Raw genomic sequence first — 18,281 nt, 5'->3', positions numbered from 1 at the left:
AAAAAAAAAAAAAAAAAAGATACAATGAATGGCTCATGACCCCTAAGGATACAATGAATGACCCCATGACCCCTAAGGATACAATGAATGGCCCCAAGGCCCCTATGGAAAGGCCTCTTGTTTATTTGCACTTTGCAAATCTTCCAGAGTTTCTATAGAACTCTAGCACAGAAGGTGAGGATAACCTGAAGTTGACTAAGGACCCACACCCACTCCTGAACTCTAGAATATTTCATGCTTGTCAAGTCATGAGTTAAGATTTGTAACATTTAAAGCTATTGATACATATCCTGGATGCTTGTGATCCTTTTATGTCAGCTCTTTGGGCCGGGATTCCTTATCTAGGCCCCAAAACTCACAAAGAGCAAACAGAAGAAACAAAAGAGGGCTAGTTCTTTGCTGTGGAGAAGGGGAGGGGTGTGGGAGTCCCCTTTTGGTCCCAGCTTTCAGCTCTAAGGGAGAACAAGTCCACCCTGACCCCCCATCTGCTGTGTGGAGACCACAAAGATACCAAGTGGCTTTGTTGTTACTTTGAAATGCTACAAGTTTTCTGGCCTCATTGGAACCCCTGCTGTGGGGAAACTGAAGGCAGGTGAACTCTGGAAACCTCCATCCTGGGCCTCCCTGGGCCTCTGCTTCTTAGGAAATGGCATGTTGGCAGAGGCTGGTGGTTTTATGATTGCAGGGGAATTCGCATCATGTTTTCATTTCCAGTCCCTGGTAGGAGTCAGGTCTAAATCAGGTGCTTGGCTCTCTGCCCTGCACCCAGGGTCATCAAAGAGTAATATTTTCCTCGTTAATTGGAATTTTGCCTGTTGCACATTTTACCAGCCCAAACTTATCCTCTTCTCAGATACAGATGTAGAAAACTGTGGCTCTAAATTTCTGCCTTCAATTATGATGCCGTATGAGACACTTGCAAGTATGCCCTGGCATCTTGGGGAGCAAACTTTCGATATGAAGTTGTAAGGCTGCCCATGACAATAGGCCAGCTAAAGTGAAGGTGAGTGCATTCTGGAGTCCGTGGACCGTGTCTGTCACTGGAGTTTTGGAACAGCGTTTGCTCTGTCACACATCCTTCAGAGTGGTTGTACAATTGCCTCAAAGCTGCTTGCTGTGCTTGACAAACTTTTAGCTCATGTTCGGATCTGGGTGAAAGGAGCCTGTTTTTGTGAATGAGCTGAAGTCATCAGTTCCACTCAACAAACTTTTTATCCAATAAAGCTCCAAAGAGCTTTAAAACACAAAACAATGAAATAAGACTTTCTACCCCAGGCAAGGGGCTCATTGTCACCTGTGGTACAAAGTACAGCTGTAGATATGGACTCTGGAGCCGAGTGATTGCCTTGCTCAGCCCCTTGAAGGTAAGTGACTCCGCCTCTCTGTGCATCATGTTAGACTTGATGATGTGAGAGGAACAGAACTGTTGTGGACTTTATTTTACTCTTCACATAGACAAGGCCTCACAGCGATCAAGTTGGCTTTCCACTCCTTACGAAACCAAGGCTGACCTCGAACTTCTGATCATCCTCCCTCCATCTCCCAAAATGCTGGGAATGTAAGCATCTGCCATCATACCTAGTGTATATGGTGGTACACCTAGGGCTTCATACATGTAAAGCAAGCATGGTACATGCTTTACATACATGTAAAGCCCTTGGTACGGGCTCTGATGGATTAAATTCATAAATTACAAAGCATATGCTGAGTTCTGTATCAGGACTTATGAAAAGGAAAAACAACCATAGGATTTTTAAAAATGACTGGGTCTTTCAGAAGATTGGAGTAAGTACTTTTTCCTTCAAGGGGACCAGGGTGAACCTAAAGCAAACATTACCAACAAACAGGTTATTACGCATTTTCTCAGTTGCCTGCTTATCCTGGGATCTGGAGCCATGCCACAGGATGAGTCACTGTTAGAGTGAGTCCCTGCTTAGGGGAAGGATGGTTCGTTGAGACAGACACAGGCTCTGTAAATCACTGGGACTCTGCTGTCAAACATTTCTTGTGCAAGTAAGATGATACATATATATACATGTATATATGTATATATATGTGTGTGTACACACACACATACACACACATACACACACACACACACATATATATATATAAAGTGTCAAGTCTCTTTACAATTCTTCTTGGGGTGTGGGAGACCATCAGTTTGCCTGAAGACCTGCAGAATGACAACACCAGTTGACATGGGGGATGTCACAAAGCCCCACCCTTAGATGAAGAGCTGCTGGCAATTAATTAAGAGAAGAAGAATCAGTCTTCTCTAGGGATGAGCCCCTTGGTAGGTTAGTCAGTTCCAAGTGGTCAGCCCCAAACACATACAAATAAGAACAATCCTAAGTGGATGCAAAAGGTTCTCTCTCTGTCTCTACCTTTGTCTCTCTCTGTCTCTCTTTCTGTGTCTGTGTGTTTAAAACAATTAAAGAAGAGATCATGAATTTGAGAGGCAATAGAGAGGGACACAGAAGGAGCTGGAAGAAGAACGAGGTGTATAAATGAAATAAATACAGTATTCAAGTATGAGAGTCTCAAAAAAAATTAAAACTCAAATTAAAAACGACCATTTGTGTGCCTGCTTAAAAAAAAAAAAAAAAAAAAAAAGTTGTCTACCATGCATGAAGTCTTGAATGACTTGTGCCTGGATTCCCCAGAGGTGACGGCAGGAAGCTCAGTAGTTCTCACAGTCGTTATGTTACACATCAGGTTGCAGGAAAAAACTGGCATACTTGAGACCCTGCCTCAAACCAAAGAAACACAGAAGACAAACAAACAAAACAGAAAAGGAAATTTCTCAAGATACTACCACAGACCAAAGAAAGATGGTCTCTTAAGGCAACAGCTGACACTGGCCAGTAAGGAAGCTCAGCAGGCGAGGACACTTGACCCTGACCAGAGTTTGATCCCTGAAATCTGCATCATGGAGGGAGAAAGCCAACTCCAGAAAGTCATGGCATGATATGTGTATACAAATAAATAAAGGGGAAAAGATTTAAAGTGATGCCACCTCTGCATGCACGACGAGTTAGTGAATTCTGACTCAGTCCTTGTGTTTTCCCTTGACATATGCTAAAACTAACCATATCTGGACTCCTTTTAAAGTCCTCTAATGTTGTCAATATGAGAGTTTCTGGTGGTTAAGCCTGCTGGCTAAGGATTTGAACTCAAGGTAGACAAGTGTCCCTACTTAGTAGCTACAGGGGACAGAGTCCTCTGTTTGTACAGAGGACTTGGAGAGTGTATTCATATGTATAGAAAATTAGTATACTAATAGACAGAGAGTAATTGAGGTTTTATTTTTTTATTTTTTTATTTTCATTTTTGGAAAAGTACTTCCTTTTTAAAAAAAAAAATTTGTTTTAAGATTTATTTATTTTATGTATGTGAATACATTGTTCCTGTCTACAGACTCGTCAGAAGAAGGTGTCAGAATGGTTATGTGAAGGGGACCGGCCCGGGCGGTCTCTCTTCTTTTGTGGGTATATAGGAACTGGGTTAATTGGGTCCTGGGAAGGCAAACGGTTAACAAGGAAGTACACAGATGCCAGGTAGAAGTGATAAGAGAGCTTTACTGAAATTCACTCAGTATTTATAGTTACGCTAGGAACCAGACCCAGAGGAATTCGAAACTTGTTCATCTTAACATAAACAGGAGAAAATCCATTAACACCAGACCAGAAGGAGATCTTGAAAGGAAGATCCGGTAAACCTTTAACATAAGCATGAGACCTGTTAAGTCTTTGATATAAGGAGCAGCAGTCACGACTCTATACAGCAGGTGTTCAACTCTAGCTTGCAGCCTGTTGGGGCTGCTTTACAGAACCAAGTCACTCTCAAGCAACAAGGGGGGGGAAGGAGTCTACAGTTCACCCCTTATTAATATCAAAGCAAGAGGCAGGATCAAGGCAATTTTAGCTCGGCACATATATTGTATGGGAATCGTAGTGGTGTGTTAACTAGGGATCTGAAATTCACACTGACTCCGTCTTTTTTGACTCAATGGGCCAAGCTAAAGCGTGTCTCTGGCAGAGATACAGCCACTAGGTATGTGTCTCTGTCTGGGCAGACTTCATAATACTGGCAGACCCGATGCTGGATTCTTGTGTACTCCCCCGGGCCCGCCCGCCCCGCACACTCTGTAATACAGACACAAGACAAGACTTCTCATTCAAACCACGAGACACGACTCACATGTAACATGAAAACACATAAACATATACCTCTAGCAGCTCTGAGCACCGAGCTGAACAAAACAGGGGACAGACTACCTCTAAGCCTAGAGTTACCGCAGTCCACATCTCTTGGAACCCAATCTGAGTACCCAGCCTACCGGCTGACCCCCTGAACCCCAGCTAAATTAGCTGGAAACCTGGCATGCCCCTTGGCGGAAAACCCTGCTGAAGTCCTGTCGACATATTGGTGAAAATCTTCACCATCAAATCTAGCTAAAATTGAGAGCTCTGAGTGCTATAACTTCAACCCAGCCCCGGTTAAAGGGATCTGGAAACCCAGATGAGGCTGCCTCATAAATAAGATTGTAAGTGTATATCTTTTAATTTTCTAGAAGAAAATTAGCCCATCTTATCTTCAACCCAGGGGCAAAATGTTTTGCTCTTACCCCAAAGTCTCAAACCGTCTACCCCAGTTCTGGGGATCTGTCTAGAAATCTCTGTATCTATGATATATTACCGCTCCTAGAGCACTCCCATGTCTTAGCCCCACGTTGGGCGCCATCTGAAGGGGACCGGCCCGGGCGGTCTCTCTTCTTCTGTGGGTATACAGGAACTGGGTTAATTGGGTCCTGGGAAGGCAAACGGTTAACAAGGAAGTACACAGATGCCAGGTAGAAGTGATAAGAGAGCTTTACTGAAATTCACTCAGTATTTATAGTTACGCTAGGAACCAGACCCAGAGGAATTCGAAACTTGACATAAACAGGAGAAAATCTATTAACACCAGACCAGAAGGAGATCTTGAAAGGAAGATCCGGTAAACCTTTAACATAAGCATGAGACCTGCTAAGTCTTTGATATAAGGAGCAGCAGTCACGACTCCACACAGCAGGTGTTCAACTCCAGCTTGCAGCCTGTTGGGGCTGCTTTACAGAACCAAGTCACTCCCAAGCAACAAGGGGGGGGGGAAGGAGTCCACAGTTATGAGCCACCATGTGGTTGCCAGGAATTGAACTCAGGACCTTTGGAAGACAAGTCAGTGCTCTTAACCACTGAGCCATCTCTCCAGCCCAGTAATTAGGTTTTAAAAGTGGTGTCATTTGGGCTCTACTGGCAGGTACTTCATAAATCTTCAAAGACAAAGGCTTTGAACTAAGGTTGAACCTCATGACCCTCTTACCATAGCCATACCATACTTAGTAATTTAAGTGTTGAAATAATCTTGCCCAGTTCAAGTGCTCTGAGGCATTAATGTTGTGTACTCAAGTGTAAAGAAATCTGGAGGCCTAAAGTTAGACTGTATTTAGGCCTGTGCTTACCGGCTTGGGCCTTGTTTCTTCAGGATATTGTGTCTATTAGCATTTCCAATACCTTAGCTCCCACTCTCAAACAATGCTTAGCACCTATCAGTAAGGTGTTCTGTTAGTTACCTGGCCGTTGTTGTGGTGAAAGACTGTGAGCAAGGCAACTTGCCGGAGGTACAGTTTATTTGGCTTATGGTATAAGAATCTATCATGTCAGGGCAGAAACATGAAGCAAGCATTGGTGAGCAGGGAGCCAAGAGATCACTCTTTAATAGCAAACAACAAACTGATTGAACTGGAAGTGGGGAGAGGCTGTAAGGGCTTTGAGACACCCCTCCCTGACAACAACTGATGTACTCCCTCCAGCAAGGCCACCCTGCCCCATGACCTCTCCAAGCAACTGGGAACCAAGTATTCATCCCTGAACCTACAAAGGAAACATGGCTCGTGCAAATCACAGTAGATACCTAACAGAGATTTCCATAGTAACTCATTTGATTAATGATATAAATCATTACAATTATTTTTCTGTAACTACATATAAACACATGGAAGAAGTGAGAAGCATTTCCTGTTTTCTCAAGTAGTGGATTCCAATAACTTTCTTTTTTGTTTGTATATTTGTTTTTTTTGTTTTGTTTTTGTTTTGTTTTGTTTTGTTTTCAAGACAGGGTTTCTCTGTGTAGCCCTGGCTGTCTTGGAACTCACTCTGTGGACCAGGCTGGCCTCGAACTCAGAAATCCTCCTGCCTCTGCCTCCCAAGTGCTAGGATTAAAGGCCGTGTGCCACCACTGCCCTGCTTCCAATAACTTTCTAATAAAGTTCAGTCAGTAGTTAGAGTGCTTAGTGTGTGAAACCTATCTCCATCCCCAGTACCACATAAAATCAGGCGTGGTGGCAATGCCTGTAATCCTCCCAGGATTAAAGAGATGGAGGCAGAAAGAGTGGAATTCAAAGTCACCCTGGGCTACATGAGACCTCATCATAAAATGAAAATAAATATAATGTAGGTCATGCTTTGTCACAGTGGTTCTCAACCTTCCTAATGCTGCGACCCTTTAATATAGTCCCTCATGTTGTGGTGGCCCCCAGCCACAAAGTCATTCCATTGCTCCTTCAGAACTGTAACTTTGCTACTGTTGTGGATTGTAGTGTAAGCATCTGTGTTTTCCTGCACGGTATCCCCTAACAATGAGTGTTAGTTTCACATTCGCACCAGTTCTGTGCAAATGCTCCTGTTTCTCTTGTGCTGCCAGACATTATCATTCACCCCTTTGCTGATAGCCATTCAGTGGGATGCTTTCCTGATGGTTACTGGTGATAGACATTTTTCATGTTCCCATGGGTTGTTTCTGGCAACACTTCGGATAGATGATGTCAGTGTATGCTGATTGCCACTTTCTTGTGGTGCTGTCCATCTGTGTACTGCTGGGGTTTGGAGGGAGGAGTGTTGTGTGCCTTGTGGATACCAGCCACTTGTCACATACTGTTTTAGGTCACAAGCTCCTGATCTCTGGCTTGTTTCTCCCCTTTGTTGTTCGTTGTTGCTGAACAAGTTTTATATAATCCCATTTGTCTACTCTTACTTTTTTGTTTAGTATCTTGTCCAAGGAAAAACTTTGCCATTTTAATGTCAAAACCCAAAGCCCACCCCCAGACTGTTTTCTGATGGTCTTAAGTGACCCCAAAGGGGTTGAAACCCACATGCTGAGACTGTATGAGAAGCCTCCTCCATTGGGTGTGCTGGCTGTCCCACACTTGCAATCCTTGAACTTGGGAAGTGTGAGGCAGAAGCAGGAGAGATGAGAGTTCAAGGGCAGGCCTCACTACTTAATGAATTGGAGGCCCTGAATTACATGAGACTTATTCAAAGGAAAAACAAAACAAAACAACATCAACAACAAAACCCCCAAACTCACCCCTCAATTCTCCACGTTAGAGTCTTAGCACTTTTTTTAAAAAGATTTATTTATTTATTTTATGTATTGAGTACACTGTAGCTATCTTCAGACACTCCAGAAGAGGGCATCAGATCACATTGCAGATGGTTGTGAGCCACCATGTGGTTACTGGGAATTGAACTCAGGACTTTTGGAAGAACAGTCATGCTCTTACCCACTGAGCCATCTCTCCAGCCCAAATCCTAGCACTTTTAGAGGAAGTCTGAAGTGGAAGCTTAAGGTTCTTTGGAAAGTCAGTAGCGTTAGGTGGTGTTTTGCTGGGGCAGACATGTGAAGGAGTGTTGTCCTGAAGCAGACACAGGTGTAAGTTCAAGGCAGTGAAAGGAGCATTTCAGTGAAGCAGACTCAAGTGAAAGGATGTTCTGATAAAGCAAGCATGTAAACGGACACATGATAGAAGATTCTTCACTATCGACACACATGTATTGGTCTGCCTTACACTGCATAGTTGAGCTCCATTTGTCAGGACTCCAAAGAGAGAAACACGCCAAGAAACTTTGGTGATGTGTCATAGTTTCTTGTGGCTTCCATGGACTCTGGCTGATGTCAGCTGATGATGGAGTGATGTCAGCTGATGATGGAGTGGTGTCAGCTGATGATGGAGTGATATCAGCTGAGACAGACTCATGTGCTGAGGCAAGACTCATGGAGGACATGTGATGTTTGAAGGGTATAAATAAAACTCCATGGACAGTGGGGGGGTGCTGAGCTAGGTTTGTTTATAGAGCTAGCGGTGTAATGCTTGTTGGTCTGGAGTCTTCACTGATCTTTGCTTCCCAGAGAGGCTGAGAACTTCTCCTGACATTCCTGTTGGTCCCTGCTCCTGCTGAGGCTGAGGCCTGACTGTTTCTGCTAGTGTCACAATTTGGGCCATAAAGTGTGGCAGAAACAAATTCCTCAATACCAGGTGGAAAAGGTTCTAGTACTTTTATCTATTTGTAAATAGAAAAAAGCAAGTAAATGGTAAAACAGGTCCGCATTCATTCGTTCACACACACTCTCATTAACCTCTCCAGTCTGGCAGGTATATCCTTAGCTCCCGGCAGCACACAGGTAAGATGCAACTCCGTGTTCCTTGCTTGGGATCCTCTGGAACTGAGGCAGCTCCAGAGGCTTTGCTGTCTAAGCAGCAGATGTTTGAGTCTGGGTGGGGCCCATGCAGATTATTTCTCAGCACAAGGTTTCTCTGTTGGGCTCTTGGGAGGTGAGCGATTTTGCCATGCCAGACCAGACTTTTTAAGCTAAATTCAGCCAATTACAACTAGGGTGTTCCACACATTATTTCATGCACTATTTTTATCACTCATATGCTCTCTCTCTCTCTCTCTCTCTAGCCTGTTTTTCATAGTTATCTAGGTGGGTCCATGGCATTGCCCACCACAGACTAAGGCGTTGGGTGTGAGTTGTTCTTTGTCACTTGTGTCCATTCTCTAAGGCTTGCTTTTCATTATTATCTGTAGCTTCGGGAAGCCCAGCCATGGCGGCCCCTGGGCTGGTAATTTCCACTACTTCAGGAAAAATGTCTTCTGAGGCTATGTGTTCTTTCCAGCTATATAGTGCCACCACTGCTGATTCGTGTTTGCTATCCCTACTCTGCTGAACTGGACCATCCATATATCCATGAAGTGTTTGCTAGCGGATCCAGCTGTCTCTTCCAACCTGTAAACTGAACTGCCGATTTCCAGACAACACAGATGGGAGTTGCTTCAAAAAACCATTTCTAAACAGGTCCACTTCCCCATATCCTTTCATTTTTCCTACCTCTCTGGAGGGTGTTGGGCTAGAAAGGAGGTTAAAGTGTTTAAGAACCATCATTAAAAATAGGCTTTAAAAACTTAAAATTGCAGAAGTCTAGCTGGAGTTTACGCATTTGTGCAAAGGTTCCCTGATTATCCAGCAGCAGTCAAGACTGGAAACTGTCTTTGAACTGGTCACTTGGGCCATTCCATCTGCTGTAGCACCTGTAGAGTTTGCTGTGAAGTAGCTGGTGACAGAATTCAGTTGATAAAGGTGCTTGCTGCCAAGCCTGAAGAACTGCATCTAAGTTGGATTCCTGAGCCCTACGTGGTGAAAAGCGAGAAAGTTGTCTTCTGACCTCTACTCGGGCCAAGGCTGGTTTTGAACTTATGATTCTTTTGCCATACTTGGTTGTTTGTGGTGCTGGGGCTCAAACTCAGGGCTCTGTGTATGCTAGACAAATACATTTCTACTGAGCTATAGCCCCAATGGGCAATTCACCTTTTAATAGAAAGCGAAGCATAAACAGTATCAGATCTGTGCTGGTGACTGAAGGAGCTGCATTCAAGTCTTGCCAGGATGCAGCTCACTGGCACATGCAGCAGGCAGGCAGGACCCTGTGCGCTCACCTGTCCTTTAAATTCAGAGGGCCGTGGGGAAACCGCAGGGATGGAATTCAGGCAGCACATCAGTAGCTGGAGAAGGCACTCTGCGCTAGGCTGTGTAGAGAAAGACAAAACCCTGTCTACGCCACAGGAGCATACTTTTAGATAACCAGAACTGGAGACTCGGGGAGAAAAACCAAACTGGGGCAGAATGAATGTGTGCGAGGGGCTGCGATGTGGGAATGGGCTTCTTTGAGATCTTTTTCTTTTAAAGACTTTTTATATCAACAACCAGGAACCAAATTAAATTCTATCTTCTCCTAAGCCTTGGTAGTTTGAAGGATCCAGGGGAAGGCAGCGAGTCCTCGCAGTGCACGCCACATCTCGGGCACCCCACTTCTTCCAGGCTAGGGATGCCCAGCTGTCACCCCATCCCGGGCCGCACCCCTGACTTCCTTTCTCTCTTCTTCCAGCTCCAGCTTTCTCCGCCCACCCGAAGGGACGCGCAAACTGGAGCAAGCTCTCTAGGCTCATCCATCAGCAGTGGAGGAGGAGAGGAGGGGCAGGAGGAGGAGTTTCTAGGCGGCCGAGCCCCCGAGGCCCGCGGTGCCCTTCCCCCCTCACGCTGATTGCTGTGGCTCCGCGCCCGACCCCGCCCGCGCGTGTGAGCGGCCAAGTTAGGGCGCCGCACCCGCCTGATGAGGGTGATCCATGCTTTCGGGGACACTGAGAGCCACTTTCCTACTCCCTGGCAGTGAGAGAGAGAGAAGGGAGAGGGGGAAGCGGGCCGCTGTCCTTCCAGCCACTTTCGCTGCGCAATTCCACGAGCTCCCGGCAGGAGGTGAAAGTCCCCATCGGGGTCCGAATGGCGCAGTTGAACTGCGGCTGCTGAGCTCACGGCCGCTTGCGCGCGCTGGGCGCGGGGACTCGCCTCGGCTACTCCTCCACCTCTGCTGACGACCGGTCCTGGACACACCGCCTGCGAGGTACGTGCGGCTCGGCTCCGGGTCAGAGACTGTGCACGCTGCGCGGTGCGGGTCGGTGCCTGCTTTGCGGGGTTGCTCGGGCCACCCGGGACCCCGAGCTCGGGACCTGGCTCTGGTCCGGCCGAGTTGACGCTGAGCGGAACCGGGATCCGCTGTGGTCCCGAGTGGGCAGCGCCGGGGAGGAGTTCTCCACGCCCGCTTTCGCTCTTCCTCTCCGCGGTTTCCTAGTCCCGTGCGGGGCCGCAGGCCACTGCCCTCCCGGCGTGTGACAGCGTGGGTGGGCACTCGACTGTGATGGGTAGCAGAGGCCGCGGCCGCGGGACACGCGCGCCCACACCAGTCCAGGGTCCCCGCTGGCCGCGCCCTGGCTCGGGGAGTCAGTCCCGAAAACGCCGTGGAGGACGCGCCCGGGTTAACCCCGCCGCGCTGCCGCTGATGGTAGAGGCTCCCGACGATTTGTGAACTTGGTTGGGACAAACTTGAAACGCTGGGATGTTGCTAGAGGAATCCGCTTGTAATTGGGGCATTTATCCCACCTTCCCGTACCTAATAGAAGTGCAGAAGCTGGCATGACAAGTCCTTACTACTGCGCTTAGGTGTTGGTGCGAACAGTTGCCCCACTCGCTAGCTGTGAACTGGGAGGACTCGGTCCCCCAAGGTGGCTGTGCGGTTTGGAGGAGTGCACAGATGTTTGGGACTAGGACCGCGCGGGAGCGCTGCACAGGTGTTTGCGCCTCGTGCTGCGCCCCGTGGTGACTGGAGAGCCGCAAGGGTTGGCATCCTGCGAGTGTCAGACTGAGATGAAGAACCAGCTGATTTAAATTTTCTTCTTCCTTCGAAGAAGTGGGAGAGCGGCTTGGGAGAGTACCAACACGCAACAAACAAACAAACAAACAAACAAAAAACAAAAACATATCGGGATCCTTTAATATCCGGGGGAGCTCTGCTGGTTCTTTTGGGGTACTAAAACGGGAGTGTATTGATCTCCTCCTGTGTGTCAGTATCTCCAGCAACCCCAGCTAGTTCCTGTTAGGACTTAAGGACCACCTCAACTCTATGGTCAAAAGTGATTTTAGTGGACCCATTTTACAGATCAAATATGCTAGACTCTAGTAGCTAGATAGAGGCAAAGTTACTTGTCAAAGGTCACGTACAGCTTTCTGTTACTTTTAACCCAAGAGCTGCCTCGGTCATGGTGGGAAGTGTGGTTAAGATCCATAGGCACTAAGTCCTTGGCCCTCTCTTCTGGCCCGGCTTCCTGTCTGAGTTGAATACATCTTTTGAAACACAGATAAATTATCTGTAATTAATTTTGGTGATCATACACGTATGTACTTTGCAGGAGCCAGAATCCAGCTTCTTCGAGCCTGGGTCCAAATAAATATAAATAGAACTCTGACGCGTGTTAATTTGGATCTTTATTCTTCATTACTTTTATTAATCCACCAGACGGTGTTGATCAAGCCGCTTGGCTTCCTAAGGAAACAGCTTGAGGTTGGCGCAGGAGGTAGGGAAATAATTCTTCCCCCCTGGAGGGCTATTAAAGAGGACTTGATTTCATGCCATTGTCTCAGCGAGAGGATGTTGCTCTGTTTCTTGATGTTCTCTGCTTTTGGCTTTAATTCTGCATTGTTTAGCGTTTCAAGGCTTTGGCATACTTTTTACTCTTGACATTGTTGTCAGCTTTAAATGCCCCCTATTGTGATGGAATCTGGCCCCTCCATACCAACTTTCCTTAACTGTTGATTAAGATACGTACATCAAAAAACAGTAAAGTCATCAACTGAGTTTTGAACTCTAACACTTCAAAGGCCTATGCCCTGAGAAATCCATTGTTATTTTTAACATTAGCCAGCAGGGGACGCACAGCATATTATTGATGTCCTGCTGACATCTAGACCGGTTTGTACTATGTGTAGCATATGTTTCAGAAACAGAAAATGTTGTAGCTTTATCTAGTACAGTAACTAAGTTGCTTTCCGAGCAATTAACTTAATTTAATTTAATTTAATTTCAACTGTTTAAAAGTGGGATGATCTTGAGTGCAGGGCCTGAATGTTAATGTGTCTAGAACCTGTGGTGACTTATTTAAATACTATATTTAAATACAACTCATAGGGTCTTGTATTTAAATACAACTCATAGTTGTATTTAAATACTGTATTTAAATACAACTCATAGGGTCTCTTTTTTTCTTCTAGTTTGCTTTCCTTGAGAGGTATATATGTAAGATTTTGTGTTGTTTGGATAGCACTTTAGGTTATTTAAGAACACTGGCAATCCAAAGAGATTCATTTGTGAATCCTTTTGTAATGACTCCCATTGTCTCATTTATAAAATTTAAAGCATGAACTCATTCTTGGGGAGGTTGACAGATTCACTACTGTCATCATTATCTTTCATTAGCATCTTCCAAGTGTGAGGTAGTATGATCTCATGTATCTTTTATACAGCTGTGCATTCTGCAGACATAAATGTTTTAACTCAGTTTGAGTTCCCTCATCAAAAATGCTTGGGGGTGCTGGGCATCGATGGCTCCCGCCTTTAATCCCAGCACTCAGGAAGCAGAGGCAGGCAGATCTGTGAGTTCGAGGCCAGCCTGGTCTACAGAATGAGTTCCAGGACAACCAGGGCTACACAGAGAAACCCTGTCTTGAAAAAATAAAATGTTTGTGAGTAAAAGGGCTGTGGATTTCTTCAGACTTTGGAATATCTGTATACATAATGATCTCTTGGGAAGGGGAATTAGGTCTAAACATAATTTGTGTGTAATATATATTTGATAACATAAAGGTAGTTTCATACAACATTTTTAGTGTGTCTACCTACATCTTGAGTTCAGCTAGTTATATGACACTGGTGTGGAATTTTCCACTTGTCATATTTGTGCTGAAAAAGTTATAGATTTGGGGACATTTTGAATGTTAGATTTTTGGGTAAGGGGTGCACAACTTGTATGTCAGTAGTTCAAAGGTGCATTCTGCATAAGTACAGGTATCTGGTGTGTCTAGACAACACGCCTATAAAATATTTGAGAATTAACATGCTTGTAAATCAGCCAAACTCGATTTTATTTTTTTTGTTGAAGTCTTTCTGTCTTTGTAGTTTTGCAAGTTTTGTTTCTTGTGTAGCTTGTATTAAAGATTTAACTTTTCTTTATATAAAATGTTATGGTCAAATGGATCCCATTTTAAATCACTTTAAAATGTATCTATTTCATTGTCAATATCAGCCTGCATTTAACATCACAGACTAGCATTACTTAGGGTCTCTGTTAGTCTTCCATTCTTTTATCTAGTTGACTTATTTCACAAATTTTTATCAGACTTCTGCTATCTCATCAGCCTCTGGTTCATGGCTTTGGAGTTCAGTAAATGAGCTTAGCATCTTGATAGCATGGAGTTGGGATGGTTTGAGGATGTCAAGGCCTTCTAGCCCAAAAGGTTTAAGAGCTGGCAGAACTGTTTCTTTTAGAAGGAAACTCTTGTCCTCTTTTTTTTTTAAGACTCAAAGGAATTAATTTTCCTTTTGCATAAGACTTACAAAAATCAGCTTTCCTAAAAGCCTAGGGAAATCCTATGGCTTCTTTTAGTACCCAAGTGGCCCTCAAATTCTGGGCATCATGAATCTATGTAAAGCTCTGGTTTTATATTTTAAACCAAAGGACAGAACAGGTAGAATTTAAAGGGTGACAGGTAAGTGGAAATGTTATAGCCCACTCCCACCCTGTGGTACTGTTTTCAATTATTCTTGTTCTTGATAAATTCCTTACATCTCTGTCTCTCTCTGTATCTCTGTCTCTGACTCTCTGTGTGTGTGCATTTGCATGTGTATGTATGTATGTGTACTTTGTATATACCGGGTGCCTTCCTTCAGAGTTTAGAAGAGGGTACTGTACTCCCTGGAACTGGAGTTACATGTTTTGTTTGTTTGTTTGTTTATTTGCTTGGTTGGTTGGTTTGTGAGCCCCCAAAGGTGATGAGAACTGAGCCTTGGTCCTTTGACGCTTAACTAATGCTCTTCACTATGTGGCCCTTGCTCCAACCTCTTTATAAGTCATTTTTGAAATGTAGATTTTCTATCTTTTCATTGCTATTGAATGGAAAATTATGGTGGTCATATTTATTGGTTAATAGAGGACAGCCTTTCCACCCTGGCCCCTATTATAAATAATGATTTTAATAGCTATTTCAGTCAGTTCCTTATTTCCTTAAACTGTCAAACATTGCCTTTTTTCACATTCAAAATCTTTTTAACTAGTTTTTGAAATTTACATAACTGGTTAGGTTTATGTTTTTAGAGAGCTTTAACTCTGGTTCCCTGTCTCAGGAGAGTAGCCAGTTAAGAATGAAAGGGTGAGCATAGATTATAAGAAAAACTACTATTCCTATTATTTTGAGGTGCTTGGGTTTGAGCCCAGGGCCTTATGCCTATGAGGCAAGCACTAGGTCTCTGAGCTACATCCCCACACCCTAAAAGTTATCCCTTCAGGAGCATCAGTGAGTAAGAGATTCGTGAGATGTCTGTATCAGTAGAATGCACACACCTGGCACAGGAAGTTCTCCCTGTCTTCAGACTCCTGTGTGAAATGATAGCAATGCTTCTTTGTAGCATTTTGTAAAGACACAGACTGTTGCTAACTTGTTCAGCTTTTAGTCAGGCTGAAATAAACCAAACAACACTTGGAAAAGCTGTGCTAAAATGATCTGGGTCCATTTTCTGGGCTCTGGATTTCTTGTCTTTATAGCCTTTGAAATCACACATTTGTTAATTGACTTACTTGCTCTATGTACAAAGTCCTTGCTTAAGGCTTAACATGGATTTCTAAGCACCCCCACCCCTTGCCACTTTAGGGAGAAGTCCAGTTATTTGGATCTCCAGCTCAGCCAAGATGTGTAATATTTTGGGTTTGACTCACTATTTGTATAAATTCTGCTTGGGGCTACTCTTGTTTGGGCCTTATTTTACATTTTTTCCCTACATCTTTTCAAGCTGACAATAGAGGTTTAAATAGGCTAACAACTACTTATGAGGTCTTTATTTAAGAAGGAAAGACTGGAGTAGAGCCCTAGAAACACATCTGTAGGCCATCCAACTCTTGATGAGTATTGTATGGGGCATGCATAAGTGCATCCGTGTGTGTGTGTGTGTGTGTGTGTGTGTGTGTGTGTGTGTGTGTGAATCTGGTATTTGTGTCAGCAACTGCTGTGTGTTGAAATTTCTTTCAGCCAAGCATAGTGGACCATGCCTATAACTTCAGCCCTTGGGAGGTAGAGGCAGGAAAATCAGGGATTCCAGATCAGCTTACAATCCATAGTGAGTCTGAAGCCAGCCTGGGCTACATGGACCCTGTCATGGAAAAAAATCCCTCCAAAACCAAAACCAAACCCAAACCAAAACAAAACACCAAACAAACAAAAATCAAAAGCTTTTCCAAATCTAAGTGATGTGTAAGTGTGGGCAAGTTTCATTTTTATTTCAAATTTAATGTCAGATTGTCATCGAAATGAAGTCAGAAATACCAAACTTCTGTTCACTTTAAGAAAATGGATAACAGAGAAGTGTCTGTCTCTTAAGTGTCAGGCTCTGACTGAGGAGGGCCTACAGGCTTTGGTATCATTTGCACTGGGAAGGACACCTGTTTGTCTGTTCCTCCAAACACAATTTATTTTTCCGGCATATGCTGAAGGTCAGGGTTTTGTATACAATTACAGAAAGACCTTTTGTGAAAACACCTTTCAGTTGATCGGTTCATGGTGGGGGAAATAAAAAAATCCTCTTTAGAGAACACCCTGTGGAGGGAGTCTGCTCATCAGATCTCCTCAAGCTTGTTGCACTGAACGACCCACATAGAGGGACTGGCAGGACACTGGATTTTTCTTTTTACTGCTTGAGCCTTTTTTGTGGAAACTTGATGAATACTTAGTTCCATGTGGTTGTGTCATCCTGGTAGCATCTTAGCAGTTTGACAGTGTGATGTTGGTCCTTGGATACGTGCTGGTGGCTGTTTGCAAATTTCACTTCATAATTATCTAACTGTGCAATAATTGCTTGTGTAGACTATAACTTTTCTTTCCCTTCACGTTAGGAGGGTTATTTGAGGTGAGACACTTTGACACAAAGCCTAAATAAATATCATTGTGCAAGCCTCACTGTGTTGTTGGTAGTTATCTCTTCTGTAGCTTTTATTCTTTTAAAACAGAATGGATTCAAACACAAACCCTTCTCAATATCCTTAAAGGGTATGCACCTCTTTTTCTTACAAGACTTTATACAGTGGGCTGACAAGTTCAGTTTGACTCGGAGGGAAAGCACCATTGAGTCATAGTGTGCGCTGAGCATCAAGGCAGTATCAGGTCTTCCCTGTGTGGGGAGAAGTTTCTCATCTTTCTTTCTTTCTTTTTTTCTTCGAGACAGGGTTTCTCTGTGTAGCCCTGGCTGTCCTGGAACTCACTCTGTAGACCAGGCTGGCCTCGAACTCAGAAATCGGCCTGCCTCTGCCTCCCAAGTGCTGGGATTAAAGGCATGCGCCACCACTGCCCATCCGAAGTTTCTCATCTTCTAAATGGGTTTACCTCTTTCTACCAAGGCCTTTCTGTCCAGACATTCTTCTTCATTTTCTATTCTTTCTTGTTTGTTTTACCTTTATGACTTTAGAGGGGGGCTACAAGTTGTATATTCCTAGCATACCATGCAAACCATGAACGCTGTATGAGCAATGACCTGTTGGGCAGAGACAGCTGCATCCATCTTGGTTTCTGATCCCTCCTATTCATATCTGACCATGATTGCAGCCTAGCATTGGATTCATGATGTTTTCCATGGCAGCCCCGGGGAGGATGTGCCTGTGCTCTTTGTCCTGTGGTTCTCTGCATATGCATTTTCAGTTTGTGGCATCTGTGTTTCCTTGTTAGAGTGTCTGTTCACAGTTTTAGTTTTATTCAGTGTGTGGGCTTAGAGAAAGAGATTTCTTTTAAAAGGAGTCCTGCAAGTTCTTGAAAACGCCTCCAGAAAATGTCTCAGGTAGATGTCAGCTAAAGGGTTTGAATTGGGGCTGGTTGAACTCAGAGTAGGATTCTTTAGAGTTTAACTGGGTTGGGAGTCTGAGAATGGAGGAGTGTCACTCCCTCCCGTTGGGATAGCTGGAGAAAGCTTCACTGTGACACGAAGAGACTGATAGCAGGTCTCAGGATGTGTGCAGGCAGGAGCTTCAAGGCTGCAGAAGGTTGATGCTGCAGCTGGCAACTCTTAGGATCCCAAAGATCTGTTCTCCAAAAGCCAGGGAAAGCAGCCTGGCTCCAATTATGCATATTGTAGGCATGTACACGTGAAGCTAAGCCAAAAAAAATGATCATCTGGGAGAACGGTTGCTGTTCTGAAAAGGGGGAAGGACAAAGGACCATCTACAAGAGCCTTAAAGAATCTGCTAGTTTTTCTGTTGGCTTCCAGATGCCTCTCAAGTGCTTTGTATCAGAGATTAGAAGCAATTTTAGGGTTAGTTTTT

The 18,281-nt window shown here is 44.4% G+C and overlaps 1 protein-coding gene across 2 annotated transcripts in view; it reads left to right on the top strand.

The window, feature by feature from the left end:
* The first annotated feature begins 10,430 nt into the window (after positions 1-10,430).
* Positions 10,431-18,281, top strand: part of Tgfbr3 (transforming growth factor beta receptor 3) — a 191,538-nt gene continuing 183,687 nt past the window's right edge. Inside the window, exon 1 of one of the 2 annotated variants that reach the window (XM_031337166.1) lies at positions 10,431-10,777. The gene's annotated coding sequence lies outside the window, so the exon portion shown is untranslated. The remainder of the gene's footprint in view (positions 10,778-18,281) is intronic. The other variant, XM_031337167.1, reaches the window with a different exon arrangement.

The sequence above is a fragment of the Mastomys coucha genome, unplaced genomic scaffold (genome assembly GCF_008632895.1).
Source record: "Mastomys coucha isolate ucsf_1 unplaced genomic scaffold, UCSF_Mcou_1 pScaffold22, whole genome shotgun sequence".
Taxonomy (NCBI): Eukaryota; Metazoa; Chordata; class Mammalia; order Rodentia; family Muridae; genus Mastomys; species Mastomys coucha.
The sequence above is the reverse complement of the archived record's forward strand: the minus strand, read 5'-3'. Positions and strand labels throughout refer to the sequence as shown.